This window comes from Fukomys damarensis, unplaced genomic scaffold (genome assembly GCF_012274545.1).
Source record: "Fukomys damarensis isolate Sample0158 unplaced genomic scaffold, DMR_v1.0_HiC HiC_scaffold_38, whole genome shotgun sequence".
Classification (NCBI taxonomy): Eukaryota; Metazoa; Chordata; class Mammalia; order Rodentia; family Bathyergidae; genus Fukomys; species Fukomys damarensis.
This window is the reverse complement of record NW_022900950.1, coordinates 3,757,061-3,777,582: the sequence shown is the minus strand read 5'-3', so window position 1 is coordinate 3,777,582 and position 20,522 is coordinate 3,757,061.

Genomic DNA, 20,522 nt, shown 5'->3' with positions numbered 1-20,522 from the left:
CAAGTGTTCTTCCAAGAAGAAATAATCACTGAAAATTTGTTTTACTCTAGCTCTGGTGACATTCAAATTTTCTCAGAGTCTCAATAAGAGGAAAACACCATGTTTTGAGGTATTTGAGAAAAAGAAAGGATATACACACACACACACACACACACACACACTGAAAATAACAGTGTTAAATTTTTGTTTCTCATTTCACACAGATGTTCAAAAAAAGTCTGTGTAACTGAAATTTGACCACATTAATCATATTTATTATGCTTAAATAAATGAATGAAAAATAAAGTTATAAGAAGTATTTTTTGACAATCTAGATATTAATTTAACTGATTGTACAAATCATTTATTCTCAAAATAGTTATTTCTACTTCCTTATCTTTATAACTAGTGATTACAAAGAAAAAGAGAAACATGAAATTACGGTTTCTTTTTTATTTTTTATTAAGTAAATTTATATTCCTGATACAGGGTATACCACTGAAATATTAGCAGCTAACTTGAAAAATATTCCATTTTTCTGCAAAATTATGAGGAAAAATATCAACTAAATTTTAAAACGTTTGCTTTCTCAGAAATGGGAGATGAATATTTTCCTTTCCAAACTGTGAGGCATTTAGTATTTTCTCGGTAAGTCAAGCCAGTGTCCTCAGAATCTATGGAAGGATGCTCTCCCCTATTAACTGTGGTCTGTCCCAAGGTCACATATCACCCCCAACAATGAGACATCCCTTATCAGGTTTATGTGGTACTTCCAGCTGGCAGTGAGAAAAGTTTATTCTTACGTGCTATATCCAGAAAAAATGTTTCCCGAATAGCTCTCTCATTGCAGTTCAAACTAAGTTCACTCTTAGCAGGATACAACAATAAAAGTCTCCAGAAGCAAAGATGTTGTGTCAATGCATTAGTTTCTTTGCACCCTGTTTAGAAGGCTGTTAAATTGTGTTGCTATAATACAAAAATGTAATCATTTTCATTCCAGAAGAAGCCTATATCTCACTTAAGGAAATGGTCAATAGCAGACACTTAGAAAAGAAAAGAAAAAATTTCCAGTGCCTCCCTCTGCCTCTTTCTTAGATAGAATTTCCAGTCTATTTTACCAGTGAACATATATCCATAGGGTCCCATATGCATTTCTATTATTGTGTTTTATTTTTTAGTCTTCCAGATGCTTTGTTATTCTTTAGAAAGAATCAAGAAACACAGAAAAAGCAAAAAGGAGTGCTAAGCTTGACTTGAAATCTCACTTTCTACACTGGTAACACCAGACAAGCCAGCTACTTGATTACAAAGCTAATTTTTCCATGTGAAAAATAATGGCCACATTGTTCCACACAGCTTAAAGATTAATGAAATATGTTATCAAGCGAGGTGTGCCCTGTGGTAGGTGCCCAGTCAAGGTCACTTCCTTCCTCTTGACTTTTTCCAGTGCATTTGATCCATCCATCATACTCATCTGGTCACTGTTGCTGGGACAAAATAGTTGATAGCCACAATTTAAAGGAGAGCTTTATTTTGGCTCATGGTTTCAGAAGTTTTAGACCATTGTTAGCTGGGTCCAAGGCAGAATGGAATGGCACATAAAAGCTGCTCACCCCATGGGAGCCAGGAAGCAGAGAGAGGTGAGGGGCTGAAGACAAGAATGCACCCTTCCAGGCCACCCCCCAGTGACCCACATCCAGTCTGGCCCCATTCTCTGGCAGCACATTCAGCTACCGAACTCATCAATAGATGAATCCACTGGTGAGTACAGCACCCCTAGGATCCAAATGCATGAGACTTTTGATGGGTATTTTAGATCTAAATCACAACACACCTTCCAAATTCCTTTTGTAGCTCAATATCTCCAATCACCTTTACCTTTCTCGCTCCTCCTGGCACTATCTCGGTTCCTATCATTCAGTTTTATCTCCCTCTGAGTATCCAACTCCTCTCCCCTTCAGCAAGATAAAAAAAGTATGTGAAGAATTCCAGTGTGAGAAAAATCATACTATTGAGGCATTGCTGGAGAAGCTTGGTAGGTTTGTGAAAACATAGAAGAGCAGAAAGATAATGTCCGAATCTAAGAGAAACTGGGTTTTGACCCAAGTTCTGGTGAGGATGAGCAGATAAGTTGGGAAGTAATAGTGTTTTAAAAAAGGCAAGACAACTCAGGAAATATTATTACAAATTTCCAAGATAGAAGATGCCAACAAAACACTGTCCACTACAAATGGATTTACTTTCTCAACACAAGAGTGAGAGAGAGCTAGAGGAGATGAAAGAAGCCCAGGGCCCAGATGCCCTTTTCCAACCATCCTACTTGCCCTTGATGCTCCTTCTTTTCAAGCAGAACGTCCCACTCTTTCACATCAGAGCACAACAACGTGGTAGGAGAGAGAGCTTTTCTGAATCAGAAATCAGATTTGGATTCTGACTTCAGGGCCAACATAATTGAGAGGTACAATCTTGAGTCCCACAAGTCCCCCCTGCCTCCACTGTAAAGGAAATCATTTGGGGCCATAGACGCCTTTGGCAATCTGGTGAAGTCTGTGAAAACGTTCTCAAAGAAAAAAGATTAAATGTATGTGACAAGATAATAAGTTTATAATGAAACATTTACAAAGAAATTCGGTCATTGAGCATTTAAGAACAAAATGGTAGTATAGTGATATCTATTCTACCTTATTAACTCAATCAAAATGATCTACTGGCAGGTCCAGTAAATGTAATTTTGAGTTGGGTATGATTTTAAATGATACTTCAACATATCTGCTACAATAATTTATATCTCAAAATATCTAAGATATCCATAAATGATAAAACTATAATCCTATGACTTTCATACTTTCTTAAAAGAAGTTCAAAATTTCACTGAGGTTAATGAAAATTAATTGTCTTTGATTAAGAAATTCTGATAAATTATTGATCATAATTTGTTTGGGCTGCTATAAGAATATACAGTAGAGTGGAGTCTATATATATTAGAAATTTATTTCTCACCATTCTGAAGGTTGGAGAGTACAAAATCAAGACATCGGCAGTAAGGACCCAATCCCTGGTGTACAGACGGCATCTACTCGCTGTAACTTTACACAGCAGAAGGAATGGGGGATTTCTCTCTTGGGTCCCCCTTTATAAGAACACTAATTCTGGTGTGAATAAACTATAACAGTATATAAGGTCCTAATAATATAATGGACAATGTGAAATAGGAAGAAAGGGGCTAAAGGTGTAGGGAAAGTGGGAAGGGTAGGGGAAAGCTAATAAGAGAAAAGAAAAAAATATGAGAAAATGAAAAAAATGGAAATTAAGTGTTTGTAAAGGGGGAGGGGAGGAAGGGGTGAAGGGAGAGCAGGGACAAGGGGAAAAAATGAGAACCAAGACCTGTCCTGTAAAGGTACAAGATCCCAATAATGAATGTAACTGTACTGTATACCTAAAATGTACCAATAAACTCAATGAGGAAAAAAAAAAAGAACACTAATCCCAGATAAGAGGGTTCCACTTTTGTGGTCTATCTCTCCCAAGGGCCCCACCACCTAAAACCATATATTTGAGAATTAAATTTCAACATATGTTCTGTGGGATGTTAATACATCACTAGATTTCTTTTGATTCTGACATTCTGATTCCCTCATTCAGACCCATTCTTGCCAATTCATTTCATGATTGTCTTTCACCCCATCTGGATGTTCATCTGCTGATTACACTAGGCTCCTTACCATGTTGAATTTTTTTTCTTTTTTTTGTACTGGGAATTGAACTCAGGACCTTGCACTTGCCAGGCAGGAATGGCACCACTGAGCTACATCCCGGGCCCACATGTTGAATTTTCAAGGAAACTATTTTGATGCTGAATTTGTCACCTCTACTCTTGTGGAAAAAGTATTAGTTCCCACTCTTGGTTCATCTAAGCAATTCCTTCCCGTGTCTTTCCATATGCCTCAGGATCTTCATTATAAAATGAGAGTGGATAATGGTGCTTACCATATAGCTGCTGTGAGGATTTGGTAATTTAAAACATAGGAAGTATTTAGAATAGAACTTGAAACATAATGAAATCACAAAAACAAACTTGTTTTCTTCTTTATATTAGGTAATGACAGAATTTTCTACCTTGATCTACTGCAAAGATATCCCATTCTTTTTCATCTGGGCCTTCCAAATGCTTCTCAATATTTATTCATCTTTCATTTACCCTGTTAATCCCAATATTCTGATTTGCCTCTGATGTTCATGATTAATTTATTAAACAGAGAATGTAGGAGTCAGAGTACCATGTGCCAAATTTCATTATAGACACTGGAAAGTAAGTCGCTCATTAATCCATTTATTTTGTAAATATTAATTGAGCACTCACAGTATGATAGACAGTGTACAGTATTGTGATCCACCAAAGAACAAAAGAGACATGGTGCTACAAAGCTTATTTTCTAGCCTAAGTATCCTGCTTTAAATATGGAGAAGAAGATCTCCATTTTGGGGCACTGACATATTGTGACAGGCAACACATTACTCAAACAAGAAGCAAACCTGTAATAAAAAATCCACCAGTGATAACTACTACTGCAACTCTAACTTAGTTAATCATTTTACTTCCTCCTACATGTCTTCTGTGCAAAAAGTAATCATTTATACCCCTTCTGTGGCCATTTTACTTTTCTTCCACTATAAAGATGTATGTATTCTATAACTATTCCTTCTGTTTCTTATCAACATTCCCTTCTACACTCCTAAAATTTGAATCTTACTCTTTTCATTTTAATAAAATTGATCCCTCAAAAGTCATTATTAATTTCCTTCTGATTAAAATTATTATTTTATTTGTTATTAAAATTATTAATTTCCTTCTGATTCAGAATTTACATCACTCCAAATTACTTTAAACTGCTTTTGTGTAATCAGGGTCTGATTCTTGAAATTATCTTCTTTTCCTCTGTGCCTACTCTTTCAGCCCTTCTGTAGCCATTTTTCCTGTATTCCTCTTGCTAGACTGGCTTCCTGCTAATGACCATGTTCTGTGAATTATCTTGAAGTTTCAGGCTATTTGCCTGCTACTATTTCTGGACATTGTGTACTAGTCAACTTTCTCATCTCTGGGACAAACTACCCACAATTTAAAGAAAGAGAAGTGTTTGTGTCTTACTGTTTTAGAGTATTTAGTCCATGGTTGTCTGGCTTAACTGAAGGGCCTGATAGCGTAAATCTGTTCAATCCATGGCAGCCAAGAAGTAGAGAGAACAAGAAGAGCCAGGGAAAGTAGGGTGGATCCTGAATCAGAATACGCTCTTCCAGGTCATGGCCCAGTAACACATCTCCCCCAACCATGCCCTGCCTATTAACAACACATCCAGCTGTGAACTCACCAATGGATTAATCCACTGAAGAGTAAAACCTCATGATTGAACTATTTTCCAAAAGCTGCCCTTCTGAACACATGAGACTTCTGAGAGATCTAAATTACAACACATTTCCATGCAAAGAATTTCTAAATCTGCACCCCAGCCCTGGTTTCTCATCTGTACAGATTGGGTAATCTATGTGATATCGTCAATGTAGGTAACCTAGCAGCCTTTCAAACTGTGTACAGACAGTTTCCAACTTATCTTGACTTGACTTGCAATGTCTTAATTTTAATGTGGTGTGAAATAAATACACATTCAGCAGAAGCCATATTTCAAATTTTGAATTTTGATCTTTTTCCAGGCTAAAAATATACAGTGTGACACTTCCTTGAGGTGCTGGATAGTAGCATGAGCTGCATTTTCCAGTAATTTATGTCATTGAGATGGTGAACAACCGAATTCTACAGAGTTCTGTGTTGCTAACATATTTTCAACTGATGACAGATTTATTCGTACATACCCTGTGGCCTAAAGGAGACATTTGAACAGAACCTCTGAGATCTGAACAGAACCCCAACTGCCCAAGAAATAACATCAAGAACCAATAAATTGGATCAAATTTCAAAATTTCTGCACAACAAAGGAAACAGCCAACAGAAGAAGGAGCCAACCTATATAATGGGAAGAAAATTGCCAAAGGAATCATATCTAAAATATATAAAGAACTCAAGAAATTAGATCTCCCAAAATAAAAGATCCAATAAAAAATGGGCAACTGAAATTAATAAACACCTCTCGATGCAGTACAAATGGCCCATAAGTATATAAAAATGTTTAACATCTCTGGCCATTATAGAAATGCAAATTAAAACAACACTGAGATACCATCTTCCACCAGAAACAATGGCTATCATCAAATAATGACAAAGACTGGCAAGGCTGCAGAGAAAAAGGAACCCTTCCACATTGATGGAGGCAATATAAACTAGTCTACACGTTGTGAAAATCAGTATGGAGCTTCCTAAAAAAACTAAAACTATAAATTCCATTAAACACATCCTTGTATTATCTTTCTGAAAGAGTTAAAAATATCATATTACAGTGACATGTGTATACCTATATTTATAGCAATACAATTCACAATAGCTAAATCTTCAAAGTGGCCTCTATGTCCATCAACAGACATATGTCTCTTATATGAAAAACCCAAAATATAAATAAAGAGAAAACTAAAAGTTAGATAATAGGAAATAAGGATATAGATTTTTTGCAAATGAGAAGGGTTCCAAGAGATGGAAGGAGGAGGGAGAGGTAGGAGAGGAAGAGGATAAAAAAAGAGAATTAAAATGAGTTAACTCCCCACAAGGATCATTATATATTGCAAACATATACTAATAAAAAATTAAAATTAAAAAACCTAAAGACTCTGCTATCTTACAGCATATAACCAGATGAATATGTAAAGCATATACTTAAAAGTATGGAGAGGAAAAAGAAATAGCAAAAGCTATAATAGTACATAAGAGCTGGGGATTTAGCTCAGCAGTTTGGTGGCCTGCCTTGCAAGCGCAAGGACCCGAGTTCAATCACCGGTACCAAAAAAAAAAAAAAACAAAAAGTAGTACATAAGATCCTAATGAGATAATTGACAATGTGAACTAGGAAGAAAAAAAAACCCTCTTTTTTATGTCAGTTTTGTTTAGTGTGCTGCAAGCATCATTTAATAGAATCTAACCTGATCATTGCTGGGTTCTTCTTTTCTACTGTCAACTCCAATGTTTCATCATATAGCATTTTTTGTTGCGGTCTTAAGGAAACTTAATAATTTGTTTTTGTTTTGAATCAGTTTCTATTCAACTGAACATTTAAACAGAGGCTATATTTGTACCTAGCTAAACTATTACATTCAATATCTGACCTGTACTGGAGTACATAGTTTAAAACTCATAGAAAATTGAACATTATAGGGGTGGGGGGTCTGGGAATGGGGAAAAATAAGAACAAAGATACAGAAGAAAAGGGCTAAAGGTGTAGGGAAAGTGGGAAGGGTAGGGGAAAGGTAATAAGGGGAAGAAAAAAATAGGAAAAAATGAAAAAATGGAAATAAAATGTAAATGGGGAGGGGAGGAAGGATGAAGGGAGGGCAGGGACAAGGGGAAAAATGAGAACCAAGACCTGTCATGTAAAGGTACAAGATCCCAATGATGAGTGTAACTGTACTGCATACCTAAAATGTACCAATAAACTCAATGAGGGAAAAAAAAGACTCTGCTATCTTGAAGGTAGTCTTTGTTCACACTTCTTCCTATCATGAGATGCTAGGTTCCTTCTCTTCTGTATTACCATATGTGTAATGAGAAACAAAAATTTCTCTGTGACTCTTCTTTCTCTTGGATATAGATCAAGGCAATCAGATTTCTAATTATAATTGAGCCATAATCACTTTCTGAAATGTCAGGGTAACAGTGACTCTTATATGTGGGTGTGCTTTCTCTCTATCCCTTTTCTCTCAAATCCCTTGTGCTCCAGAATTATTAGGCTGATATAGGACCTGTATCCTTGAATAAATGAGCCATCCTTTTCTCTCCTCTTGTCACAAGTGTTGCCAAGTAATCTGACATTCTCTGTGTCTGGGTGAGGTTAAGATTTTAAACCTGTGGAGGAAAGAGCCCATTGGTGCTGGGTCATAGGCATGGTGGTCAGGATGGTGCCTCAGTTACCATTTGTCATTATGTCTCATGTGTATCTCTCCCTGAGATCTTATGAGAGAAAAGTAACTGTGGGCAGAGAAATCAAGCATCACTAGATTTCTTAGAGCCGGGGATTTAGCTCAGTGGTGCCACCGCCTGCCTTGCAAGTGCAAGGACACACATTTGATCCCCAGTACCCAAAAAAAGTAGATTCCTTAGTCAGCTGTCAAACAAATCACAGAATCATCACTCAGATTGCTAACAATATCTATGCTTCAAGGCCCAATTAAAAATCCCCTTTTGTAGTAATTAGTAGCATAATCTCTTTAAATTCTCTGAGATCTGGGGAAATGAAGGGGATTGGTAGTGATAACTAAAAGTGATTGTCTGTAGAACTTAGCACTATTCCTGGCAGAAAATAAGCATTCAATAAATACTAATCATGTCTTTCATGTTCCATGATCTCTCCCTTTCCTCACCTATACATACATTTTTGAAATTTTTTATACCATCTAGCCCATACAAGCAGGATTTCATAGAATTCTTGGTTTACAACTATTTGTAACTTTCTGAGTTTTCACAGATTCATCTTGGCTGTAACTAGACATTTGAATCTCCTTGTGGGCTGAGATCCTCCCTCTCTGTGACCCCAAGAGTCACCAGCATCATAGCTCAAGATCATCCTCAAGTCAGGCTGTCAATAAAATTATTGAATAGAGGCCACGTGGACAACATATGGACAAGCAGCCTTCACCATAAGTCAAACTTCCTGGCTTGTAAGAATACTTACTGCCACATAACTCAGTGGAGGATGAGTGAAGGGGCCAACCTAATAATTGCCTACTTAATATATAGTAGGTGAAGGTAAAACAAGAAAAATTTGTATTTTTCCTGACCATTATTTGAAGCAACACCATATCACTGTAGCTTATGGAGGAAAATCTAAGATACAAACCCCAAAATAAGTTGAGTCATATTGAGGAAATGAGTCAACTGTACTTCAAGGCAGAGCTGGATCACAAATAGCAAATAACAAATAGCTTTTGATTCATTGTATTGAGATTACTGGAGAATGCAGTGCAGAAAACTAACATACCCACACACTATCAGTCAAGTTATGTCTTAACAAATACAATTTTATTTCACATATATTGAGATTCCATAAAATATGATTTAAATTTAGCAAAGTGTTTTAGAAAATCTTCTAAGTTGGGGTTATACACACACACACACACACACACACACACACACACTCATCATTGGGGACCCAAAGGCTTGCAGGGTTTAATAATGTCTCATTTCTGTTTTTCTCTCACTTGCCAATCCCTCCAAACTGGAAAGTTGCGCCATTTTTTTAAAAGATTATTCTTTCCAACACCATGTGTTTGATTCCTTTTATGAAAGAGAACAGGTGAAGTTATAGTTTATTCACTTTACCATCATCACATTGCAATTAGAGGGTATAAAAAATGAATTCTCTGGTTTCTAAGAACAAGGTGTTATTATTTTTAACGCTGTTATTTGGGCAATTTGTTTTTCTCCTTAGTCCTTAATCAAACTTTAATCAAGCCAAGAGCCTAAAACAGAGTTTTCAAAAGAAAAATGGTCAAATGCACAGGTACAATCACTCGTACCAGGTGAGAACCTCCTCCCTCATTCAACAGATTGTGAGCACTGATAGTTCATCAGGCCTCACCTTTCTTAGTGTGGTGCAGCAGCAGAGAGAACTGATGCAATTTTAGCCTGTGCGCACAAACACATCTGTCACAGAGGAGAGGAGTGTCCCAATGTTGCCCTTAGGAGAAATCATCCTTCGTGAAATACAGTGTGCTCTTCGGGCCCTTACAAATCGCGAAGTTTTCATCAACGTGTGCAAAACTCAGACGGGAGTCACAAATGCGGATGCAGGAAGAGAAAAAGTTTTTAAAGACTGTGGCAAACATTCTGCCGCCTGACAGTGGCTAAGAAGGATGGGGAAGGCATTTTTACATTCATAGGGGAAGAGTAAACAGGAAGAAGAGAGAGGGATTGTTTCGGGTACACAAAAGCTGAATAACAGTGGTAATGAGATGAAATTGAGCGAAGGAAAGCGTAGGCTGCACATCAAGGAAGAGTTTGCAAACAGCAAAGCCTTTTAGACTGCAAAATGGCCTCTCAAGGGATGGGGCTGGAGCTCCATTGCCTGGGTCATTTACAACCAGAATGGACAAAAGCGTTCAAGGAAACACCGTGGGGGACAAGCCCGCCCTGGCGGGGAGAGTGCAGATGACCTACCAACTCTTGTTCCATTTCTAATTTTTGTGATATATAACATCATAACATCATATCATTACACTGCCTCCGAACAGCAGCTCCTTGGGCTGAGGGTATAATGAGAGTGGATTACTTAGCATGCAATGTACTCCCTGGAAAGCATGCGGCAGCCCAACCTGTAAACTGCCGCTCATTAACCAGCAGCTACTCAGATGTTTCTCTGCGTCCCTGGCCTCAAATTAGAACTGGAAGGATCCTGACAGGCCAGATGAAAGCTTTAAATTCGCCATAGTTTATAGCTTCTATTTTCCAAAAGCTATGAATGCTTCATGTTTTTAAACTTTGATTGTCTCAACAAATACAGAAGAGGAAAAAATAGTAGAAAATAATTGGAAAATGGCAAAGGACAAAAAGCAGACCGCCTTCAGTCTGGACGAGGATGTAGCAGTCGCTGATGGCATGAAACCAGTCACACGGTAGAAGAAACCCTTTTCATTGCAGGAACACTAGTCCATCATTGTCCTTAAGGACCACAATATGAATAGATGGGGGATGTCTCTGGGGACCCCGCATAAAACTAGTGAGTGGGGGCAAAATAAGTCATTCCTGGCTTTTCCATTGTTGTTTCTTACTTTTGGAATATCTCCGGATTCTCAGACGTAAGCCATCAAGAAAACGGAAAGTTTATTAGAGATTCGTATATCAAGAATCTATTCAGAGGAATTCCGCTGGGCCCCTATGACCGTCCCAGCCAGAAAGTTAAGGTCTTCCTGCGGGCTTAGACGCCGTGGGGCACGGAGGGCTAAGCTGTGACAGATCCAGGCCTGGGTGCCTGTCTCCTCCACCCCGCCCGGTGTTGGCTGGGCCAGGGGAATCCACGCAAGCAGCTCGGCACCCCGCGTCCACCCGGAATGCTTAACAGGCCTTGGCACGTCTCCTTACAGCCAAAATAACTCAAGAAATTGAACAGAGATGCGACTCTCGGAACAGGAGTGGTTCGTTTCTCTGAACAGTCGATATCATCCTTAAATAAAAAGGAAGAGGAACTTCAGACCTTTTCAGACGTTAGGTAAGGGTATAAAAAATGTTGGGAGGCTCCTGAGTCAGAGAACACTGGACATAAAGCAGGAAATGAGAACCATCATGTTTTTCTTAGCCAGATAAGAACTGATGAAGAAAATTTGTTGGCACAAAGTCTAGAACTTAATGAAACTTCAAAATTGGGCTTGACGAACACTAATTGCTTTCCGCAACAAGATCTCAAACTCGGTGAAACCCCTCAGGTACACCACCAGGGAAAACGTTGTTTATCCCATCGACACTGGTGCGAACTGAACCATGAGAACAGCCCTTTGGTCAGTTGAAAAAGGCAAGCCCTGAGGTGTTACTGATGCTGAGATTTTCAGCAAAACAGCATTGAGCACAGATGGGTCACAAAAGAAGAAAATGTGCTGAAGAACCACTAAGTCAAAAGCCACCCGCAGGGGCCAAAGTGGGTTGTTCAAGTGGAGGGGTTCCGTTTCTCCAGGCACTGAAGGTATCAGTTCCGATACCCCTTCCACATCTAGTCTAAGTCAGTTATCACTGTTCTGTAGAATGGCATTACTTTTGTGACAGGAGAACAAAATTTCCAGTCATTCTTTTAGAATGGCTTGTTAACTTATGATTTAAATTATTTACATAGTCTGATATCAATATGGGATTTTCTATAGGGTGAATAAAAGTAAATTTTTACTTTAAAAAGGGACTTATGACTCCAAAATAACTGTGCTATAGCAACCCTTCCCAGGTATATTGGCAGGTAAATGCGTGATCTCAGAAAACACAGGTGACAAAGGAACGATAGGAGAACTGATAATGGTGGATTCACTTACACTGCTTACATGTCTATGACCAAGCCTTAAAGGGAGGTCAGTTTTTTTAAAAACCAAGTAGTGTTTTCCTACCTGTCTCCAGATACATGCTAATAAAGAAGGCTGTTTATGTTTCAGCTTTGTTTTGCTCAATGATACAGTCGCACAAGAGTTTGTTTCTAAGTGAAAGCTGTTAAACATTTTTTTATTTCAAATAAAATATATTTGTATTGTTTGTCATTCATACTAACCATCCACCATACCACACTACCTTCTGTATAGAGTATCCAATAGAAATATACCTGTTTTGTTTAAAAAACAAAAAAGAAAAAAATAGAATCTATGAGTTAATGGTTATATTTTTTCCAAAGTAGTTTATACAAATCAGTTTCAGTGCTGTAAAGTTACACCTTAAATATGATTACCACTGCACGCAATCTAACACCAGATTTGAGTATTTATTTTGTGACTATCTTTTTCATCCAGCTTGTACCACCATTTGGATCACTAGAACAGTTATTTAATTTGTTAATAATTCTCCCTCCTTCCCTCAGAGAGTGTTCTACACAGTGGAAAACACTAAATCAATTTACCATTTTCCTACAGCCTTAATCTGTGTTCTGCAATTTCTCAAGCCTCAATATTAACCACCTCTAGCTCCAAACTCAATTCAATTATCCTGTATTATTGATCTCTTATTTTTACTTTGTGAAATTTCATCTGTACTATCTCATTAATTCCTCTGCCACTCAGCAAATACTTAAGTAAGCAAATAATATGGCAAGCACCATGTTACCCCCCAAATCTACAAAATCACTGATGCTATCCAGACCTCAACATCTTCAAAAGTGGGGGTTTTCTTATGATTTAAGACTTTTTTTAATTGGAAAAAAATGTAATTCTATGGTTTTATTTTACCAGTTTCCCAAAAGATCCAGTTCCCTCAAAAAAGTATAATTTTATTTCTTTACCACTCAAATTCTCATCAGGCAGGGGGCTTGATAATTAGGTTGCAGAAATATACAAGGCTCCTCAGTCTAGATCACTGGTGAGTACTTCACATTTTCAATCTTCTGTCCCTGTCCTCACAGACTAGAATAGCCTTTCCTAGGTCAAGGTTATATTTACCATAAACACTTCCAGGAAAACCATTCCTCATCCTCACTCAGGATTAAATTGTGAATATCTTCCAGGAACTCATTTTTTTACTCTATTTTACTCTATACTATTAATATTCCAGACTATAAGCTGGAGGGAAAAGGGTACAATTTACCAGTCTTTCAAGCTTGCAGGGCCTATGTACTAGGAGCTCAATTTATGATTGTCAAGTGAATACAAAGTGTCTTGTTATCTACAAACTAAATACATAATATATTCACCAAGGTGCATGCACACAGTCACACATATTCATGCATATGCCCATTCACCTTTAATTTTCCTCTTTCTTTATCCATCGTTTTCAAATACCAGAGGTCTAATGCAGTTCTGCTTGTACTTAGTATTTGATATAAAAGGATTGTGGGGAAAGCCATAGTTACGTCTAAGAGCTGAGCCCCTTGTTCCTATGGGGACTACCTTGCACACATTATTTAATTAAAAATCACCAGGGCTCTGATAGAGAGGTTTATTGCCATATAAGTAAGTTTTGTTCTTTGAATTTCATGTTAAAAATACAAGAAAAGAGTACACCACTACATTAGGAACAATCTTACTTCCAAGATCATAAAATTTCTAAGCAGACTTTGTCAGATGTCTTACAAGGTGTTTGCTCCTACAGATGCTCAAACCTGGTTATAATTACATTCCACAGTAAGTGGAAGCCTTGAAGCCCTCAGTGCATCTCCATCCATTGGTGATTACCCTCCACCAAGACTGGCAGACGAGTGACCAAAATGATTTCCAGATACTTCGAGAAAGCCACAGGACTGCATACTCTAAGCACTAGAGCTTAGAGGTAATTATGGTACTAATAATAAATAATTGGACTCGGTCTTTTTTAAAGTTTAAAAAGCATTTTTAGAGTTTATCAATTGTATTTGTGAACAGATCATCCCCTTTACTTACATTTTTCTCTGCAAAGTACCGAATAAATGACCAAGCAACTTGCTCTGGAATATCTCCAGGGACTAAGAATTCACCACATTACCCAGCCATTTTAAATTTAGAGAGCTCTAGTTGTCAAAATGTTTTTCTACATAATGAACCTAATTAAATCCCAACAACTTCTATTTCTTATTCCTATTTCTGACCAATGAGTCCTTTGGGCATCCTTTTATCATGCCAGATATTCTTGCCACCATATTGAAAACTGTAAGTCTCTCCTTAACTACCAATTATAATAATGGTAAACATTTATTGAACCCTTACTACATAACAGGCTCTGATCAGATTTTTCATTTATATTACTCATGTTTTCTTATTTGAATCCATAAAGCAACCCTCTGAGTTATGGATCATTTTGATCCTCAGAAGGAAACATATGGAAACAGAAGGAAACATTTGGAGTCACCTGATAACCCAGAGCCAGTATGTGGTTCCAAGCTTCATACTCCAGCCTCTATGCTTAGTCAGTAGACTGTGATGTTTCCCTAGTACCCTGTCCACTCTCCTCAGTTTGCAGATTGCAGATTTCACTCTATACCCCTTAAAATTCAGGTCAGGAGCTGAGGCTGGGGTTCCAAACACAGCATTTTCATCAGGACCTGTCCAGGGCATTTTGATGCAGGGAGCATTACAGACAGAAAATTCTTATTGTCTTTCAGTGTACCATGAAGCTGGGGCTTCCAAAAAACAGATGGAAGTTACCTACATCGTCAGCATGTTCAGGACAATAGAGGCCCAATTCACTTTGTTATTTTTACCCAAATCCACTGATTCAGATTCCACACAAGCACACATGCACCACATGCAGACATTATTGAAAAAAAGTTTACCTGAAAAGGGTGTTAGGCTGAAGATACAAAAGAGGCATTTAGAAAATAGAACAGGCTATCTTTTGACTGCTCTCAAAATATCCTTATGTACACACATATCTTTTCACATTCCATACAATATTTTTATATAAATAAAATCTGTAATGACTAAAGTCATTGCAACAAACATATTTATTGCACCTGCTAAGTCACAGACACTATGTTAAAGGGATGCAGGGGGAAGAGGAGGAGGATAATTACAAAGATGAATAAAACATGGCTCTTGTCCTTGAAGGACTCGTGTTCATGGACCAATCTTTCAATATAGTAGCCAGAAAGACAATGCTCCAGATGACCAGAGCTTCTAATATATAGATCTGGATGTCACAACTCTTCAAGGCCAGGAAGTTGTACCCATTCGCACTGTCCCCACCCTACCACTCTCTGCTTCCAGAATTGTTCAAAAGTGGACTCTCTTCTTGTTCTTTTTCCTGTTTTCAAATATTTAGTTATCTTTTGCCCTTCTCTCGATATCTCCCCTAATGCATGAGCTGGACTCACCCATAAATTCCACCACCAATCTCTGGTCACTCTTGCATGTCCCAACCCAGTAAAATTCTATTCATATGATCAGGAATTCTTTCTAACCAGAACCAGAGTCACACACTGTACTATTCTCACTCTACCAAAAGGCATGTGTAGATTGTCAACAATCAATCATAAGACAGAATGGATTAAGTGTTTTAGGGGAATAAAACAAACAGAAATACCATTAAAACTTATTGGAAGGAGGGATTATTTCTGCCAGGGATAGCAGACAGCTTCATGGAAATGTGGTGTTTGAAACCAAGCTTAAAAAAGAAGGAAGTTTTTATCAGGAGTTAGTTAAGATAATGGGAAGAGACTGAGCTAGAAAGATGTTTGACAGGATACTACCAAGTTAAGGAAATTTAGATTAAGTTCAGAGGGAGGCGTTTGGCAAAGACTCAAAAGCTAATTGGAAAGGAGATTTGTGTGGCTTTGAATTTTATGGTAAAGAATCTGGACTTCATGCTCTATGGCATGAGTCACTAAAGATGTCAGTAAAGAAGTGGTACAACCATGTGACACAATCAGCTACACTTTAAGAATAATGCTTTGGCTGCAGTTTGAAAGATCAATGAGAATTTGAGGAGGTGACTAACCATTAGAAGGATGTATTTATTGTTCTCAGAAGGAGAGCTGGATATTCTCAGGTGCCTTCAGGGCCGCTCAGGTTGTCCTCTCTTTGCTCTCTCTTCTGAGAGAAAACATCAGACTCCAGCCACGTAAGTCTGGAAGACCAAGGACTCTTCGGGGAGTTTGCACACCTTCAGTCTAGGACGGTGCTATATCCCTGCTCCCTCCAGTTGTGCAGCTTTCAGCTTCTCGGACTGAGCACACACTGGATCCTCTGCCTCTCCAGCATGCAGTCAGGCATAACAGACAACCCAGCATCTAATCATACAAGCCTTCTTTCTTTTTGGTACTGGGGATTGAACTCAGGTCCTTGCGCTTGCGGCAGGCCACTAGCATGCAGTCAGGCATAACAGACAACCCAGCATCTAATCATACAAGCCTTCTTTCTTTTTGGTACTGGGGATTGAACTCAGGTCCTTGCGCTTGCGAGGCAGGCCACCAAACCACTGAGCTAAATCCCCGGCCCTAATCATACAAGCCTTCTAATAAGTCCTTTTCATAATTTCATTTTATATATTGTAATATATAATTACATATTATGTATGTGTATATATATATATATATATATATATATATTTGATTCTGTTCTTTTATCCAAATACATGACCAATCATTGTAGATCAGGCTAACATACCTTAAGGTACTCTGAACACTTAATATTAGACTACAGTTGGAAAACTTATGCCATACAAAGTCTCTCTTACATTAATCTATTGACTATCTCAAATAATGTATTGAATACCACATTAAATGTGAAAAACAGAATGGTTGCTTGGTTACAGGAGACACAGACAGGCATTTAGTAGACATGATGGGATGCAACAGCACCAAATACAATTTTCAAAATGTTCTGCCAGTGCTGTAGAGTACAGAATGTTGGCTGTTTACCCTCAAGATCCGTGGCTGACTGTGGACTGCAGCTCACTGCCAGTGCCCAAAACCATGATAGTATCCAACAGTACTCGCTGATGAAATTGTAAAGCATTTCTGACATTCAACCAATGTCTGATAGGAAAGGGCTGTAAGTTGTGAGATAGAATTGTGATCAAGCAATTTGCTTTAGAGGTAAGAGGGTACACAGGGATTTGAAGTCTGACTGACATGGTTTGCAGATACAGCACCCCAAGGCTAGGTAACTGTGATCACAAAAATGAGGCTTCCTCTAACACAGGAGACAAGATGTGCGACTGTTTATATAAATGTATGCAAAAGCTGAATCAGAGAGGAAGGCACAGAGAAAAAGAGTGTGAGATGCTGAAGCTGCAGTTCTTTGAGCAGAATTGGGGAAGAAAATGTTTGCAGTCTCCTATGTGGGTCTATATAGCAGTCTATTCAAACAGATCAGATAATACCTAAAGGGCAGGTGGCTTATTTGTTCTAAATGCAGCAAGAGGTAATGGCATGCTTAAGTCATTTCTGCAGCAGCCTGTAATTTCACAAGTGCTCAAACATTTCCTTTGACAGCTGTGCTGTGCGTTCATTATGTTGTCAATGTGAACTCCATAAAGGAGAGAGTGCCTGGTAGAAGAGCTGGGGAGAGCAAGTGTTCAATGTTTTTTATCTCTCCAATTGGTTTAAAGCAATCAAGTAAGGCAAGAATCCTCTATCCTGAAAATATTCAAATTGCCCATTTCACACACTATTCCATCTTTTATAGAAAGATAAAGTTAATCTTCCATGATTTACTTGAAGTTAGTGATTACAAGTTATCTACTTTTTGACCAGCCTTATCACATTCCCTGGGAATACATTTAAATAGATTGCAAGAGGAAATTGAATGGCCATGGGGGGAGGGGTAATGTAAGGGGGGAAAAACTCATATAAGTCATGGAAATGGAATTCAAAAAATAGAAAAATAACTTTCAGAATTGAATTACAAAAATGAAAAAGAAAAAGGAAAGAAGGGTTTTTTTCCTTAAATCCAGAATGATGATTTGGTAAATACCACACAAAGAAAAACAAGGGATGGAGAATTATTCTTGTCCCTTGTGAGCTTTTGGCTCTGATTAAAGCAGCCCAAGAAGCTTTGACACTGACAAACGCCAGTGACCCCTTTGGCTCCACAAGTCCCTTCTTTCTAAATCAGCATTGTTCTAAGAATTGAGCCCGAGAAGACCTCACAGACAAAGCACAGCCTCTTTATAGTCCTCTTCCCAGCTCAGGTGTGAGTACTTCCAGCTGAGGACAGGAGTTAAAAGCAACAAACTAAGGCAGGTCCTGTCTGTATGACACCAACCAATTAGGAGGAAACCAAAAATTTCCTTCTCATGTGGATCAGCTTAATGACCCCAAAAAAGCACACTTGACTTCAACTTCCTATCAAACAGATGTCAGTACAGCAAGTTAAATTCCTTTTATTTCTTTTTTTTTTTTTACCTTGAGTAGCTTGTTAAAATAATTCATTCAATTGACCTAATTTTTGTTCATCTCTACTCAACTGTATGCTGTATGATTGGCTCATAACTCTGACTGATTGAAAGGTATCCATAGCAGCTGGTTACCACTTTGAAGCTGACAGCTCTTTTTCTAGGTTTCTTTTTGTTTTGCCAGGCTTTGTTTTGATAGCAAAGCTATTTCATAGTCCTTGATGTCTTAAACATTTTCAAAGTGGACTTACAGTATGTCCCAGCTGCCAAAGATTTAGAAAAGCTGAGAGTTGACTACCTCCATGTTTTCCTTGTTTTATTGATAATGAACATCTTAATTAGTGAAAATTTAAAAAATATGGTATCTGATAATCATCTAGGCCAGTGCAAACTATTCTGGGAGTTTCCGATGGGACAAAAAATAAACATTAAATTAAACTAATTGACAGAGAGAGGATTTGAATGGAGACTCAGAATTTGATAACATTTTTAAAGAAAGCCCACTCAAAAATATGCACATTTTTTATGCAAAGCATTGTGATAGGGTGTGGCCTTTTACAGCAAATATATGAATTAACTGAGGGATCATGATACGGATTTCTGTCCCCTAAAATTTCTTTCAGTACAGTTAAGCAAATAGATCTATTTTCTTTGAGGTTGGTGGAATGTGAAGTATGGTATGAAAAATTAGACATCTGGTGATAGATATAAGCTAACATTTATTAAGTAATAAGTGCTAAACATTCTTAGTCTATGTAGCACATGCTATCATTTACGCTATCATTTAAGTGAGAAAACTATAGAAAGCTTCAAAAACTTGCTAAAGGTCATGTAGCTAGTAAATAGTTTGCTTTTGTTAAAGCCTGAATATTTTAGCTCTTTTGTAGGTAATAGCATACAGGAAGTCAGAGAGGGAGAAACTGCCCTAAAGAAAACTGCACTGTGTCTAAACAGAAGACATTAGGAAATACCCAACAAAGATTTCCAAATAATCAGAATTAATCCAACACCATCCTAATAGTTTCTATCTGAGAGGAACAGCAGAAGGAACTCAGGGAAGAAATGAGATCTAAAGATACAGAGATTTGTCTTCAATCAGAAGGCAGTTTAGAGGGGAGAAGACTGCACCACTTCACTGTTATTTAGTTCTAGAATCTTTGAATTAGCTTGATTGTGTAACTATAATTCTCTAATCTTAGTATATAATAAATAGTATGTATATAAATAAAATAGTATATAACAAATTAATAATACACAGATACAATAAGGTCAATAAATACAAACTGTATTCCTTTGCATTCCTCATTAAATACCTTTATGAGAGCCTAATTTGTGTTTAGTATTCCATTATTTATTTTTGATGCAGTGGTGAACAAAAAAGACAGAGACCCTTAAGTATGGAACCTATAGATAAGTAGAAATTCATTAGGCATTTAACTAAATAATAAATGCAATAGGAGCCATGAAGAAATGCAATGCACTTAGTAGATAAAAAGGGTGGTCTCAGGGAGTCAGGGAAGGCCCAGGTTGAGGAGAGGAAAGAAGATCTCTGAGGACTGGGGAAAAAATATATATTTTATATATAAAATAGTATGTCTTATTCTAAAGTCACAAGAAATGTGTAGAAATTTTTCATGGAAGAATCATAGCAACACTTTAAATCTTTAAAAATGACTCAAGGAGTCTGAAGAGAAAAATAAAGATGCTCTTATGGGACTCTTCCGTGGTTGATAGCATGGATTCATATAATGACAATGGAGATGAAAAGACATGGTCATAGTCCAGTGATAGTTACAAGAAGGAATGAGCAATACTTGGGGATTGGTTATGTATGGAGGGTTAGGGAAAGGAGTGGATGCGCTAAGAACACACCAAGACTAGCACATGGTGGCAGAATTAGTAAGTT